Source organism: Schistocerca cancellata, chromosome 3 (genome assembly GCF_023864275.1).
Source record: "Schistocerca cancellata isolate TAMUIC-IGC-003103 chromosome 3, iqSchCanc2.1, whole genome shotgun sequence".
NCBI lineage: Eukaryota > Metazoa > Arthropoda > Insecta > Orthoptera > Acrididae > Schistocerca > Schistocerca cancellata.
This window is the reverse complement of record NC_064628.1, coordinates 281,445,207-281,460,775: the sequence shown is the minus strand read 5'-3', so window position 1 is coordinate 281,460,775 and position 15,569 is coordinate 281,445,207. Positions and strand designations below refer to the sequence as shown.

Sequence of the window (15,569 nt, the reverse complement as noted above, 5' to 3'; positions counted from 1 at the left end):
TCGACATCCATAGAGCTTTCTGCAGTCACTGTTCTGCACAGATATACAAGGAGATCTGTGCACCCAACTATATATCATCTCAAAACACGAACCTGACTCTCTAAAGATATTTTTAATGGGTATTTGATTGATCCTAACGCTTTTTAACTTGTAGTCAAAACAAAACGCAACTCACTTCTCAGAGTAAAGTGAGTAAATTGGCAAAAAGACAGTCCTCCATTAGCCTGAATTAAATGCATTTGTTGGCGTGCCCAGCGCATATAATACCTCATGTGAGGATCTGTTAGTAATGCAATCGTCGCTGGTCGTCTTGTATACATGCTACATTTCATGGAGCTTTCTAAGCAAAGTACTCCAGGGTATCAGTTACGTTACGTGCAGCAAAGGCAGACCGTAGTTGGGATGTGGTCATTTGACCTTTTCCTTTGAATGTATAACAGTGACCGTACATCAATGGCAAGCATTTTAGCTCTTTGCTCTCTCTGCCAAAATTTTAGGAATACGACGCTGCCGCCACTGTTAATGTATACCAAAAAGACTAACACTTAACCATCTGGTCATCTACGTTTCATCTTCCTCCAATTTACCAATGGCCCTCCATCACAGTTCCGGTATTTAGCGCTTCGATGCAGCCCAACCAAGTTGTCTATCCCAGCTGCCTCTTTCCGCTACTAGGACATCAGCTGTCATCCTACCCCAAAACATACAGTTGTCTTCTATTCACAGATGATGCAAGTAGATTACAAACCCACAGGGTTGGCATTGATTTTGTCTAGCATTACTGTGGTATCATCATGCTCACCTTCATCGTATATTACTTTGTGTTATCTGAGTAAATGCTGCTTTCCTGGTGTTCCCGTGTTTCCGTGATGTATAGGGGCTTGTGTAAGATATGTCTTGCAGTTTTGGGTTTTCGCGGAAACATCAGCATTTGAAACATCTTTTTAACGTTCTGGACGACTCACTGGAGCATCTTGCTTGATGCTGCAGTATAGTCCCCCCCCCCCCCCCTCGAAGTCATATAGCTTCTTACCTTACACGTTACCTCCTGATATTTTGGAAGGAAGAGATCAAATGGGGTTGTATTACACTTCTCGTTGCCCACTCAGTATTCGGAAACGTCCAGTAACCCGAATATATAAAACGCGGTGTCATACACTTTACCTGAAAAGGGGAGCATGAAATACCGCAATCAAAACAGGAAATAATTTGCTTTCACCGTTCCACGAAATATGTATTAAACTAAGCGAGTGCGGTAATCGCGATACCACGTCATACAACCACAAACTGATCCGAATGATAGTCATCAATTGCAGATTCCGTTTTTTTCTACATGATGAGCTCATTAACGACTACTGCGGCAACTGACGAGCAAACCGATATGAATTTCCGCTTTATCTGACCATAAAATGTCACTCAAAATATTACGTGATTTCTTATTCCCCAACCATTTTATTGCAGACAGAGGGAAGTTCACTCTAGCATCGACGTTTCTCGAGACAAAGCTTGGAAAAAATGCAGTTTTCATGTACACCGATTTATCTCCTTTTTTGCGTATAAAGTCACCCTTTCCTTGGTAACATGAGTTTGGATGTGGATTATGATGTCCAGGTTAATGAAACATATATATTCATTATTTCTTAAGTTTATTTTGACAGCAGTAACTATGAGATTTACTTTGAAGTTAACTAACGTCGATTCTGCGCTCAGGTGGAATCTAACATTACAACGGTGCCAGCTGCTATGTTTAAACGACGTGTAGTAGTAGTAGTAGTAGTAGTAGTAGTAGTACTGGTACAATTTACGCGGCTACCTCACACCAACACAAGAAAAAATACATATTAATAAACGTTTGACAGTCTTAGTTTTTGTGTTATCAATGAACGTTTTAGTGAACGCTTTTCGAAGAGAAATAGAGTAATTGTAGTTTACAGAGGATACTTTGAATTAATTTAGTTAGATAACAGAATGATATTATAGCTACAAAACATTCTGTTCACGTAATAATTGTAAGAACGTTTATAATGAATACTATTCGAAGGCCATTTTAATTACTGAAGTTTGTAAACGATAATAGAAATCCATGCTCTTAGCTATACGAATGACATTATCGTGACGAATCAGTCTGGTGATGCACTCGTTGTACCCACGGCGGCTATGTATTGTCATGGAGACGTTTAAATTTGACGTTAGTATACATCAGATATCTGTGTTGCACGCTTCACGTAAGCAGTAGTAGATAACAATTAGGCTCACAATCTTCGGATGTACAAATCATACGGAAGCGGTGTCTTATTTCCTCTTTTCTGAGGCATATTCTTAGGAACCGCTGAACGTCTGCAGAATAACCAGAATCAAATACATTCCCGAACAGCCTCTCTAGTCTTTCAACAATAAGTGGTGCTTCTCTCCCTTTAAGCTCCCCTTTCATCACTGTTACCACTAAATCATTAGGCCACTGTTGACTGAAACAGAGTAAAGAAATGCAATAGAAAATTAACTAGTAGTTTGGAGAGATGAAATAATGAAGGAGGCAAGGAAAAGATAGGTTAAAAGACAAGACCCAGCAGAAATCCTTGGACAATTCACGAGATAGTAAATTACATTGATAAGGGATGAATTGTAAGAATGAAGAAAATAAATTAGGCACAAGGGAATACAGACTTGACAGAAAGTGTAAAATGTCATACCAGGATGGATAGAGGATAAATGCAAAAAGTTGTAAAGCAGTGTGTAACTACGTGAAAGATGGATGCCCTCTAAACTAAAATTAAAGAAACCTTTGGAGAAAAGAGAGTCAGGTCTCATGGCAAGGCCGTACTGCAGATAACGAAGGCTGAAAGGTGGAAGGAGTGTCAAGAAAGGATATAGAAAGGAAAGATATTTAAAACAATACAACAGAAAGGGAAGAGCAAATATATGAAGATGAGATGGAAGACGTGGTACTGAGAGATTTATTTGACTGAACACTTAAAGACCCAAGTCGAAACAAGCTATCTGGAGTAGAAGACATTCCCTCAGAATTAGTGAGAACCTCGGGTGAGACAGCCATGACAAAACTATCCCACCTACTGTGCAAGATGTATGAAAAAGGCGAAACACGCTCAAACTTAAAGAAGAATGAAATAATTCCCATTCCAAAGACGGCATGTGCTGACAAATGTGAATATTACGAGACCATTGCCCTAATAAATCATAACTGCATACTAATAACACAAATTATTTACAGAAGAATGGAAAGAATGGTAGAAGGCGAACTATGGAGAGATCGGTTTGAGTTCCGGAGAAATGTAGGAACACGTGAGGCGATACCTACATTTACAGCATTTGTAGATTTAGAGAAACCTTTTGACAATTTTGACTGGAATACACTCTCTGAAAGTCGGAAAGTAGAAGGCATAAAACACAAGGAGCGAAAGGTTATGTACAGCTTGGGCTGAAATCAAATTACAGTACTAAGAGTCCAACGACATTAAAACGAGGCAGTGAGAAGTTAGTGTACGCAGGAAGAGCGCAGATTATTTTGGAATGTGATGCTACAAAAGATTAGACAGGTAGATCGAATATTCAGAGAAGTGATACTGCTGTATCTACTCGGCGGGTAGGAAGCGTTATGACGCAATTTGACGATCAGGGGGATTGACAGTGGACTTCCTGAGGCATCAAGGAATACTCGATTTGGTTATGGGTGTGGTACGTGGATGAAAATTTTAGAGGGAGAACAACGCTAGACAACAGTAACCAGGTTCAAGGGGATATAGACTGCAGAGAGGAAGAGGCCTGCAAAGGAGAAACTAATGTGGAAAGCTGTATCAATACCCTCTTGACTCTGAGCACAACGGCTTCATCACTGTGTCACTGAGACTTCTGTTGACACATCTATCTGTAGTGAAGGAGGCTTTGTTTATAATGTTCATTGCCCTAAATAATACGAATTTTAATGCATTAATATCGGTTACTACAACAACAAGTTTTTGAAACAGTATATTTTTCAATTATATAACACAACAAGAAACAATTTCTCTTCGCTATAATGAGACAGATAAGCATTTACATTCAAAGATTATGTGACTGAATTTTATTTAGCCATTCTGCTGTGTATAGAGGTTGCTATGTGATAAAGATCTGACAGAGTAAGGAAACATTTCCGTCACTGAACCACGTCTTGATGCCTAAAGAAAAACACGACTTTAGCAAGAGACTGAATGCAATAGTTCTAGCAGATTTTTGTCAGTTTTCAGTTGTTTTCGGTGGCTGTTATAAATCACAGACATTTGCAGATAGACTATGGAATGTTCTAAACATATTTGTTCACCGAATTTCAGTGCTTTGAGAAAACCATGAATTTGTTTTCGCATCCAAAGGTCGATCATAAATGAACCTGGAAGTTCTGTTTTTCTGGAAACATCTCCCTAAAACTTGTACAAGAGGTTAGGTGACGCACACCCTGCTGCCGGCTGCAAGGCGAGGAAAGTTACTGGATTGCAGCAGCCTCTGCTATCCTCGTTAATGGCTCCTCCATTTACGCACACTCGGTGACCTTCCTTCAACAGATTCCTTCAGAGAACTTCCGTCCAGTGCCATGCATAACAGGGTCTTGCTTCAGATTTCAGCGTTTCGTCGTAATCCATTTTGTTCAGAAACAGGGCGGAATCAATAAGCTGCGCAAATTAAGTCACCGAAAAGAAAGTTTACACACTCAGACGTCGTTTAATTTGTGAAGTACAAGAGGACTTAAAATGGCATTCTGACATTTAAACGGAGACTCTCAAAATTTTGCTTCTTCACAATTACTCTATTCTTGTATAATTCAGAATGAAGTAACAACTTTTTAAAATTTGGATCACATTTATGCCTACATTATTATACTTATTCTGAAATTTTCTTCTCTCTCGTAGAAGATAGGCGTGCTGTAAATATTTATAAATTACGGCAGAAAAAGGTGAAGAACGCAAACAGTCAGTCACCATAAAAAGGTGAAACCTATAGAAAACGTGTGATGTAAAAGGTCTCTTATATTTCAATTAGTCCGTAAGCGAGAATCCACCGACTCATTATTTCATAATTACTTTGAAATGAAGTGCTTAAATCGGTAATATCTTTAAACCAAAGGCTTTGACAATAGACGAAAAGTGTGTATTTAGTATGTGAAAGACCATTACTCACTCCAAACATTTTATTTTATCTAGGTTTCAAAAACTATCAGAAAGTACGCTAACGAGCAAAAATAGGAACTCCATTAAGAATGCAAATACATGTGGCTTAAATATACTTTATGCCGAAGATAAGATGTCTGTCTATACGCAAATGGCTTAGATAAAATAACTGTACTTGGTAAAATGCTACTCACCATATAACGGAGATGCTGAGTCGCGATAGGCACAATAAAAAGATTCACACACTCATAGCTTTCGGCCATTAAGCCTTTGTCAGCAGTACACACATACACACACGCACACACACACTCACGCAAACGCAACTTGCACACACGTCTGCAGTCTCAGCAGTGTTGCCAACTCGAAAAAACCCGAGTCGCTAGATTCAATATCAAAAGTCGCTAGAAAGTCGCTAAAACTGATTTTACTATGGGTGTACTGAAAATGTAAGCCACGGGGGGGGGGGGGGGGGGAGCGGGAGTTGTCTTAATTAAATGACGCATCGCTTGCAACAACATACATATAAAATATGCTAACGTTTAATTAAACATGTTATCATAATTGATGCAACACATAAATTGTTGTTTCAATCACAGTAGTGAAATATACAACTATATTTGTAACAAAAGAAAGCAAGAACTCAAATTAGGTTACAAAATATACACATACCAGTATGTGAGCTATTCATCGTTGTCACTCAGAAGATCGAATAACTCTTCTGCTTCATGCTCTAACAGAACTGTAGTTGATGTAGAGTGTTGAACGTCGCTCAAAAGGTGATGTTGCAGTTCGACTGGTTTTGTCGCAAAAGAGTAACTTTTCTTTGTTCCAATAAGCTCCAATACGTCTGACGGTATGTCAAAAGATGCACAATCTTTATTTTGTTTCTTCAGCTGGTCTCTCAATATGATCAAAGCATTAATTGACTTTAACGATAATCTGCTATATTGTTTAGTTTTTATAATGTTCATGGAACTGAATATTCTTTCCACTTCTGCATTTGAATGCGGTAGGCATAGAACAGTCATTGCTAGCTGTGAAATCAAAGAAAAAGGATTCTCCCCTGCGGCATTTTTATACTGCAAAACCTCACTCCAAAATCGAACAGTGTTAGTAGTGTTATTCCACCCAATGAAGTTGATATTATGCCATTCTTGCAGCATACTGTCTATGAAATCGCCACTAAAACCCAATTCTTTGGCTACACCCGCTACAGCATTATTTTTATTCACTTGTAGTGTTTCTTCACCATCCAGCATTGACTTTTTTTTCAGGATCGTAACGTTACTTGGCAGCCTTTGTTGAATTTCTTTTATGAGTTTCAGACTAAACTGAATGCGTCTCTTCTTCAAATAAACTTTATTTTCTTCAGACAAACTTGACTCGGACAATTTCTGTTCAAACGTAAAACCAAGGTTCGGATTTGCGAACATACATTCGCTTGGAACTGGTGTTGTCAACAAATCAACAGTTGGAAAAACTATGTTTTGTCCGAGTGACTGCACGAGAAATAGAAGTGTATCTAGTAATTTAGTGGTGTCATTGTCTTCTCCTTCAAAAGCTTTTATTGCTATTTGTACGTCTTTTAAAGCTAGTTTAAGGTAAAACATGTAAAGATGATTTGAGTCGTCACAAATGTACTAAATGCTGAACAATGCTACATGATCTGCTAAGAACTTAATTTAACTTAGTAAATCTAGAACAAAGTCAGTGTAGTACCCATTCTATAGTTAAAATCTTAGTTTTGTTAATGAAAATACTGGCCCAAAATAGTTTTGATTCGTACTTCAAAAGTCGTCAGTACTCCAAACGTCGCCAAATAAGTCGCTAAATAATTTTTGTCGCTAAAAATTTTTTTTTGTCGCTAAGACGAAGGCAAAAGTCGCCATTTCTAGCGACAAAGTCGCTAAATTGGCAACACTGAGTCTCAGAGAGCTGTAACTAGACGGTGTACACTGGTATTGTTACATTCCATCCTGGATTTTCCATTGTTTGTACTTGGTAAAAGACTGAATAGCTACTGTGGCACGAAGCCACCACGTGCCGCAATCAAAGCTTCTAAGCATTTTACCGTGGAATCAGGGGTGGTTCTTCCCTCCGTACTGTCTTCGTGTGAATTCACAAAACTTCAAAAGAGGTTTCTGGAAGTTTTTGATGAACAAGTTACCGACCAACCAGACATCATCGACTGTCGAAATTTCAGACGAACGTACTAAGCAGAGAAGCGCTGCTCCTGTCGTTATTTCAAGTAGCCTTGCTCAATACATATTCATCCCTCGCCGTGTATCGCCGGGCATTTTCTTCCCATCTTACTGTAATGTGGAATGGAAAGTCTTCTGAGGGAAGGGCAGTTCGTCCAGCTATAAATCACCTTTGCTGCAACAGTCAGTGTTCAGATTTTTCTCTAAACCTATGGGTTTAGATCGCGTGTTGTATCCAACTGTCACTCCTAGCGTTTGTCAGCCACCTTACTGTACAATATAGGACGTCAGACGGCCGGGCATCACAACCGCTTCTAACGAATGTGCGGCTAACACTACCACACGGGTTGCAGCGGCACTCGTCTGGAAACACTACCTTTTGTTACTGAGTACAGAAGCAACTGCGCTCACATTTATACTGCATTCAGGGCCGTCTTGTCCGCCCCCGGTGGCTGAGTGGTCAGCGCGACAGGTTGTCAATCCTAAGGGCTCAGGTTCGATTCTCGGCTGGGTCGGAGATTTTCTCCGCTCAGGGACTGGGTGTTGTGTTGTCCTCCTCATCATCATTCCATCCCCATCGACGCGCAAGTCTCCGAAGTGGCGTCAAATCGAAAGACTTGCCCCCGGCGAACGGTCTACCCGACAGGAGGCCCTACTCACCCGACATTTACTTTTAGGGCCTTAAGTGCTTTGAGGACAGTGAAAGCCGTCGCAGTTTATGTATGACGTCATTCCAGCCCACAGGAGACGATATCGATCTGTTGATACGGACAGGTCTACAACCGGTGGAGTCCTTCACCTTCGAGCCAACGCTCTGAACGAAGCTGTATGGTCGGTTATGGCCATTATAAGGTGTCGATCATCCATTTTTCCATCCACTGGCTCCACGTAAACATCAGTCATCAGTCTATTACGATCCGAAATATCATTGTATGACGAAACAGCTCCCCTAGACAGATATTTCTGGTTGGATCTAACTAACGTTTCGATACACTACCGCGATACTGGCCCAATAAAGGGCGTATCCAGCTAGAGACAGTAGATGCAGATAATATCATGTAAGTTCCAAAACGTGACGTAGTTTCAAGTACTGAAAAGTTCAAATTAGCAGTAAATTTTCACAGAGCGTATGACGAATTGCTTCACAAGGAATTTAATAAAAATGGCTCGTTATTCCATTTTCTAGCTTTAATTAGCCAATTAAACAAGATTATAGTAAATTTCCAGAACAGCTAGTCACTTCACTAAATTTCCCCATTTCTAGTTTCATCTCATTAAGTGTAATATTAATTTTCTATGTTAATAGTAATTTTCCTGCTGAGGCATCAAAGAATCGTCTGCTTACTAATGGAGGGAAGTGTGAAGGACAAAATGTGTAGAGGTATACCAAGGACTGAATATACAAAGCAGGTTGAAATGTGTGTGGGTTAAAACTGGAGTCCAGAATTAAAGCAACAAACCGAAATTTTGCGAGGTTGCGTTTATTTTGCCACAAAACATTATAATTTTTTTTAATGTTATGGGACTTACCTGCCAAGGTCATCAGTCCCTAAGCTTACACACTACTTAACCTAAATTATCCTAAGGACAAACACACACACCCATGCCCGAGGGAGGACTCGAACCTCCGCCGGGACCAGCCGCACAGTCCATGGCTGCAGCGCCTAAGACCGCTCGGCTAATCCCGCGCGGCAAAACATTATAATCAGATGCTAGTAAAGTAGAAACAATATAAAGGATACAGAACGTAAAAAACCTGCAACATTCAAAACGATAGATAAAAATCTATCTATAAACTTAGAGGATTTACACACATATTTCCACACCTGCTTAATGTGCTCAGTATGAGGAGTGACCACCTCTGGCAGCAATACAGGGCTGACAAAAGACGGGGCACGCCGTGAATGATGTCGTCAACCTCATGTTGAGGCAATAACGCCCATTTTTCCTGCAGCGCTGCTCGCAAGTCTTTGAGAGTGATTGGTGGATGCGGACGTGGTGCAATCCCAGACGTGCTCTGCGGGATTCAAATCGGGAGAGCGAGCAGGCTACGATAAGCTTGCATGTCTGGGCCCACGTAAGATCCAAAGATCTCGTCACGATACCTGACAGCAGATAAATCTTGTCGATTTAAATTTGGAAATTGTAAGGTCTTATGGGACCAAACTACTTAGGTCATCGATCCCTAAGCCTACACACTACTTAATCTAACCTAAACTAACCTACGCTATGGACAACACACACACTCACGCCCGAGGGAGGACTCGAACCTCCGATGGAAACCGCACGGTCCCTGACAAGGCGCCCTGGACATCGCGGCTACCCCCCGCGGCTTGCCGATTTAACGGTACAGTTTCATGAAGAGGGATTCGAGTGGTCAATAAAATCCCAGCCCACACCATTAGAGATCGTCCTCGATATCAGACTCTTTCAATAACGTTTGGGTCCCAAAATCGTGTTCCACGTACTCTGCAGATACGAATCCGTCGAGAATCACTGCCCAGACTATATCGGGACTCATCTGTGAAAAGAACATTGGCCCACTGTTCGACCAACCAGGTGGCATATTGACGGCTCCACTCAAGACGTTCCCTTCTGTGAAGACGCGCCAGAGGTAGACGTACAGCAGGTCTCCCACACCTTTTCCATCTTCTACGATGCATATCCACATCTACGTCTAAATGATTACATATGTCCCAAAGAACACACAAATTTTTATCTCGCACCCATTATGAATCAAAACATGAAGGAATTAATGGCGCTGGCTGCTAGTGGGCAATGATTATTTCAATGGGGAAGACTGAAAATTTGTGCCGGCCTGGGTTTCGAACCTCTGTCTCCTGCTTATTAGCCAGACGCACTGACCAATGCGCCATCCGGACACAGTGCTCATCGCAACTGCATGCAGTACCCAAGCACGCCCCCCGTCAAACCCAAATTTTCAACCTGTCCACATGCTACTGATGTAGTGATCCTTGCCTGTTATCCTCTGTACTCGCAACATTTCGCCCATACCCGTAAGAGTTGAAGCGTGGTGTACATCTGCGCTGAAGCGATCAATTAGTCGTCCTCACCTTAATTAGACACGTGCTAAAGAACAGACACCACATATCTAATTAAGGTGTGGACGACTAATTGATCACTTCTGTGCAGATGAACACCATGCTTGAACTCTTAAGGGCACCTGAGAAATGCCGCGAGTAACGGTCAGCGCATCTGGCAAGTGAACACGAGATCCGGGATCAAATCACGGTCGGGCACAAATTTTCAACTTTCCCCACTGATTTAAATCAATGTCAACTAGAAACTAATGTCATTAATTCCTTTGTGTTAAGTGCCTGGCGGAGACCTCATTGAACGACCTTCAAGCTATTTCTCTACCGCTCCACTCTCGAAGAGCGCACAGGAATAACAAACACGTTTGCTTGACAGCGGCGATTTCTCTTACTTTATTACGACTATTATTTCTTCCTGTGTATGTGGCCGCAAACAAAATATTTGGGCGCTCGGGGGAGAAGGTTGAAGACTGGAATTTCGTGACAAGATCTCGCCGCAGCGAAGAACGCCTTTGTTGTTTTAATGATTGACATCCGTCACACCCTCTCCCCTATTTCACTATTATACAAGACGAGCTACCCCTCTCTGAATCTCCTTCATCAATCCTGTCTGGTAAGTATACGAAACCACGCATCAGTACTCTGGCAGAGAATGGACATGCTGTGGTGTCACCGCCAGACATCACACTTGCTAGGTGGTAGCCTTTAAATCGGCCGCGGTCCGCTAGTATACGACGGACCCGCGTGTCGCCACTGTCAGTGATTGCAGACCGAGCGCCGCCACACGGCAGGTCTAGAGACACTTCCTAGCACTCGCCCCAGTTGTACAGCCGACTTTGCTAGCGATCCTACACTGACAACTACGCTCTCATTTGCCGAGACGATAGTTAGCATAGCCTTCAGCTACGTCATTTGCTACGACCTAGCAATGCGCCATTACCAGTTTATATTGAGATAGTAAAACATGTACCGTCAAGAGCAATATACACCAATTATGGATTAAAGTTAAGTATTACTTCAACTGCGTACTTTATTTGCTACTATAATTTCCCTTAACTGTTCCAGACCTCACGCCAGTCTGCGTGAGCTTAACGCGTGCTATTCGGCTACAAGTTATAGTGGATTGGCTGTCGGGCCAGTCCACTACACATGCCTAGTGTAATCATTTGCATCTATTAAGCGTTCTGTCACTAAAACGTAGTCTTTGGTCCGGCTTCTCCATAACATTAGCTATGCCGCCCGAGTGGCCGAGCGGTTCTAGGCGCTTGCCTGGAACCGCGCGACCGCTACGGTCGCAGGTTCGAATCCTGCCTCGGGCATGGATGTGTGTGATGTCCTTAGGTTAGTTAGGTTTAAGTAGTTCTAAGTTCTAGGGGACTGATAACCTTAGAAGTTAGGTCCCATAGTGCTCAGAGCTATTTGAACCATTTTGAACATAAGCTATGTGATCGTTCCAATTAAAGTTGTTCGTAACTCTTTGCCCTTGATATTTAGTCGAATGGATAGCCTTTAGATTTGTGTTATGTAGCGTGTAACAGAAATTTAATTGATTTCTTTTAGTACTCATGTGGACGAGTTTAAAAAATGGTTCAAATGGCTCTGAGCACTATGGGACTCAACATCTTAGGTCAGAAGTCCCCTAGAACTTAGAACTACTTAAACCTAACTAACCTAAGGACATCACACACACCCATGCCCGAGGCAGGATTCGAACCTGCGACCGTAGCAGTCCTGCGGTTCCGGACTGCAGCGCCAGAACCGCCAGACCACCGCGGCCGGCGTGGACGAGTTTACACTTCCTATTAACTAGGTGAAAATTGCCACTTCGCATCATACATACATTTCGTCTAAATCATTTTGCAGTTGGTTTTGATATTCTCATGACTTTGCTAGGCGGTAAATGATAGCATCATCTCCAAACAATTTAAAATGGGTGTTCAGACAATCTCAGAAGGCCTGTAAAACTTTCCTGGGGAAACGCCAGATATCGCGTCTGTTTTACTACGAACTATGACCTTCTGACAGGAAATCACGACGCCTGTCGCACAACTGAGATTATGCTCCATAGGCGCGCAATTTCATTAGACGTCGCTTGCGGGAACGGTGTCAAAAGCCCTCTGGATGTCTAGTAATGTGGAAGCAATTTTAAATCCCCTGTCGATAGCACTGATTACTTCATGATAATAAAGAGCTAGTTGTGTCTCGCAAGAACGATTATTCTGAATCTCTGCTGACTATTTATCAGTAGATCGTTTTCTTGGAGGTAATTCAAAATGTTTGAACACAGTATATGCTCCAGCATCCGACTGAAAATCGACTTCTATTATATACATACATCAAAAAGAGTTTTGAATCTCCCGAGTTCCCATAACTGCTGAAGACAGACGTTGTGACTCTGGATATTGTTATTAAAGACATAGTCCCTGTGATTGTTCAGAGATGTCACTAAACCCGCCCGAAGATGTAAACAATCATGCATGAGCAGCGCCTATTAGACGAACGGGGCCGATCAGTTCCAGTCGTTCCACCAGAAGGGAAGAATGCGGCTCGTGTTGTCTGTAGTTTAACCATGTCTAGACGGTCAATACGGCGGTTCGATCGCGTCCGCAATGTTACTTTGTGCCAAAAAGGGCTCTCAACAAGGGAGTTGTCCAGGCGTCTCGGGGTGAACCAAGGCGACGTTGTTCGGACATGGAGAAGATACAGAGAGACACGAACTGTTGATGACATGCCTCGCTCGGGCCGCCCAAGGGCTACTACTGTCGTGGATGACTGCTACCTACGGATTATGGCTCGGAGGAACCTTGACAGTAACTCCATCATGTTGAATAATGCTTTTTGTGCAGCCACAGGATGTCGTGTTACACTCAGACTGTGCGCAATGGGCTGCATGATGCGCAATTTCACTCCCGACGTCCATGGCGAGATCCATCTCTCAACCACGAAACCATGCAGCGCTGTACAGATGGGCCCAAGAAAGGACCGCCCAGGATTGTCATCCTCTTCACCGATGAGTGTCGCATATGCCTTCAACCAGACAATCGTCGCAGACGAGTTTAAGATGTTCGGTCTGACCACCTCCAGACACACTGCCCAGCGAGTGCAGCAAGGTGGAGGTTCCCTGCTGTTTTGGGGTGGCATTATGTGAGGCCGACGTACGCCGCTGGTGGTCATGGAAGGCGCCGTAACGGCTGTACGATACGTGAATGCTATCCTCCGACCTATAGTGCAACCATATCGGCATCATATTGGGGAGACAGTCGTCTTCATGGACGAAAATTCGCGCCCTCATCCTGCACATCTTGTCAATGACTTCCTTCAGGGCAATGACATCGCTCGACTAGAGTGGCCAGCATGTTCTCGAGACATGAACCCTCTAGAACATGCCTGGGATAGATCGAAAAGGACTGTTTATGGACGACGTGACCCACTAACCACTCTGCCGGCCGCGGTGGCCGTGCGGTTCTAGGCGCTGCAGTCCGGAACCGCAGGACTGCTACGGTCGCAGGTTCGAATCCTGCCTCGGGCATGGATGTGTGTGATGTCCTTAGGTTAGTTAGATTTAAGTAGTTCTACGTTCCAGGGGACTGATGACCTAAGATATTAAGTCCCATAGTGCTCAGAGCCACTAACCACTCTGAGGGATCTACTCCGAATCGCCGTTGAGGAGTGGGTCAGTCTGGACCAACATTGCCTTGATGAACTTGTGGATAGTATGCCACGACGAATCGACGAATACAGGCATGCATCAATGCAAGAGGACGTGCTACTGAATATTAGAGGTACCGGTGTGTACAGCAATCTCGACCACCACCTCTGAAGGTCTCGCTGTATGGTGGTACAACATGCAACGTGTGGTTTTCATGAGCAATAAAAAGGGGGGAAATGATGTTTACGTTGATCTCTATTCCAGTTTTCTGTACAGGTTCCGGAACTTTCGGAACCCAGATGATACAGAACTTTTTTTGATGTGTTTAGTTCTGCAATTCAGCAATTACTCATATTTCATATATTGCATATTGGTATTACCTTTGCAATTTTCCAGTCTTTAAGTACGGATCTTTCGGCGAGCAAGCGGTTGTATAGGGTTGCTAAATATGGAGATCATATGGAGATTACATCAGTATACTTTGAGACGAACTGAACTGATATATAATGTGTATCGAAAATATCCTCTTTATTAAGTGATTTCAGTTGTTTCACTATGCCGTGGATATCTACTTCTAAGTTACTCTTGTTGACGGCAGATCTTGATTCGAATTCTAGAATATTTACTTCGTCTTTCTTGGGGAAAGAATTTCGGAAAACCGTATTTAGTAACTCCAGTTTAGTGGAATTGTTACCGGTAATATTACCATGCATATTCTGTCATAGGAAAAACCGTTATGCTCTGTCTCCTAAAACATTTTTTTATGTTGTTACATATACTGTTGATATTACTTGAGTTGTGATGAATACTCTGTCCTTTTAAAGAGTATCACACTTAATAGAGAGTTTTATAATACTCATGTACCTTCCACTTCGTGATAACAGCAATGGATGGCGGAATTATCCAGGCATACTGCTCGTACGTAATTCTCGCACCACACGAAAGACACGTGATACAGGTATTAGTGTCAGTGATGTTGAGAAACAGCTGAAGTTGCTAAAGTTTAGCAAAGCTGCAGCAGCCGATGGAATCCCTATCAGATTCTTTCCCAGTTTTTCGTCAGAGGTAGTCCCATTTTAACCATAATCTATCCTAGATACCTCAACAAAAAGCGGTGCCCACTGGGTGGAAGGAAGCCCAGGCCACACCCTCTACAAGAAGCGCATCAGAAGTAAAGCACGAAATTAACGTCCCATATCCTTGAGATCCATCCGTCATAAAGTCTTAGAACGTGTTCTGAGTTCAACTCGTTTGAAATATTCAGAAATGTAAAATTGTGCGCTTCACAAAATGGAAACGTGCTGTTCTATGACTACAATAGAATCACAATTTGATTCTGTCAACTCGTCAAATACGTAGGCGTAACAGTTTGTAGGGGTATGAAGTGTAATGATCATTTAACTAAGTTATGGGCAAAGCAGGTGGCAGAGTTCGGTTCGTTGGTAGGATATGAGGGAAATGCAATCGGTCAACACAGTGGTTACAAAACAGTCGTGTGACCCGTCCT

At 42.4% G+C, this 15,569-nt stretch overlaps 1 protein-coding gene and 1 non-coding gene across 2 annotated transcripts in view; both read left to right on the top strand.

Moving 5' to 3' along the window:
• The window catches only part of LOC126176263 (uncharacterized), a 204,797-nt gene that overhangs the window by 17,361 nt on the left and 171,867 nt on the right, over positions 1-15,569 (top strand). The gene's annotated exons all lie outside the window — the stretch shown is intronic.
• Trnas-gga (transfer RNA serine (anticodon GGA)) lies at positions 11,651-11,732 on the top strand. The gene is given in 2 exon segments: positions 11,651-11,688; positions 11,698-11,732. It is a non-coding gene; the product is annotated as a tRNA-Ser (tRNA).